The following is a 1,670-nucleotide window of genomic DNA, read 5'->3' as shown; positions in this document are numbered from 1 at the left end:
ATATGTCTAAAAACAGTATATATTTTAGGTGTATCATAGGCCTCTTTACTCCCTACTCCCATCTTTACATTCGGGATATGCCTCTTCACAACCTATTCCCTTGTCTCCATTTGGAGTAGTTCTCTTTAAGCCCTATTTCCATCTTTGCTTTCGAGATATGCCTCTTTACGCCCTATTCTCATCTCTGCTTTCTGGATTGGCTTCTATATACCTTGTTCACATCCTTACTTTCAGGATAGACCTCTTTACGCCCTATTTCCATCTTTACATTCAGGATAGGAATCTTCACACCCTATTACCATGTCTGTATTTGGAGTAGGCCTCTTTAAGCTCAATTTCCATCTTTGCATTCAGGATTGACCTCTTTACACCCTATTCCCATCCTTTCTTCCGGGATAGGCCTCTTTACGCCCTATTCCCATCTTTACATTTGAGATAGGCCTCTTTACACCTTATTCCCATGTCTGCATTTGGAGTAGGCCTCTTTAAGCTCTATTTCTCTCTTTTCTTTCAGGGTAGGCCTCTTTACGCCCTATTCCCATCTCTACATTCAGGATAGGCCTCTTCACGTCCTATTCCCATCTTTGCATTTGGGATAGGCCTCTTGACGCTCTATTCCCATGTCTGGATTTGGAGTAAGCCTCTTTAAGCCCTATTTCCATCTTTGTTTTTGGTATAGGCCTCTTTATGTCTTATTTCCATCCTTGCTTTTGAGATAAGCCTCTTTACGCCCTGTTCCCATCCTTAATTTTAGGATATACCTCTTCATGCCCTATTCTCATGTCTGCATTTAAAATTTGCCCTTTTAAGCCCTATTTCCATCTTTGCTTTAGCGATAAGCCTCTTTATGCCCTATTCCCATCCTTGCTTTTGGGATAGGCCTCTTTACGCCATATTCTCATCCTTACTTTCAATATAGGCCTCTTTAAGCCCTATTCCCATCTTTACATTCAGGATAGGCCTCTTCACGACCTATTTTCATGTCTATATTTGTAGTAGGCCTCTGTAGGCCCTATTTCCATCTTTGTTTTCAGGATAGACCTCTTTAAGCTCTATTCCCATCTTTACTGCCGTGATATGCCTCTTCACGCCCTATTCCCATCTTTAGTTTCACGGTAGGCCTCTTCATGCCCTATTCTCATGTTTGCATTCATGGTAGGCCTCTTCAAGCCCTATTCCCATCTCTACACTTGTGTCTCCTCTTGAGTAAGATGCGAGTCCTTACACTTTCCACTCAATCTGTTCTCCTTATGCATAATTCTATCTCCTTGAGATTCCTAAATTGAAATCAAAATTTGAAAGTAAATTTTGAAATGTTCAATTCAAATAAAATCTTCACTGGAACTATCAGTTTGCCCGTCAATTGTTCCATTAATCTCCTTTCTTTTCCCCAGCGAGAGTATTTGTTACTCTCTAGTGGAGAGAATGGTCACTAATTCCACACTTTGTTCTAGGTCTGTTGACTTATAAATTTGTGTTGGTTTTTTTTATCTCGTCGGTCAATGCCAATACATGTTGTTTGCTTGCCCGACACACCACACCTATTGGGGGTCCATTTCCTCACTTTTGGTTGAGGGTTAGTTTTTCCTCTTTAGTAGCCTAAAGTTCAACCATATGACTTTCCTGTTGATTATTCCTAGAGGACTAGAAAAGGAACCCTCACCATTATA

This window comes from Phalaenopsis equestris, unplaced genomic scaffold (genome assembly GCF_001263595.1).
Source record: "Phalaenopsis equestris unplaced genomic scaffold, ASM126359v1 Scaffold216605, whole genome shotgun sequence".
NCBI classification, from domain to species: Eukaryota; Viridiplantae; Streptophyta; class Magnoliopsida; order Asparagales; family Orchidaceae; genus Phalaenopsis; species Phalaenopsis equestris.
The sequence above is the reverse complement of the archived record's forward strand: the minus strand, read 5'-3'. Positions refer to the sequence as shown.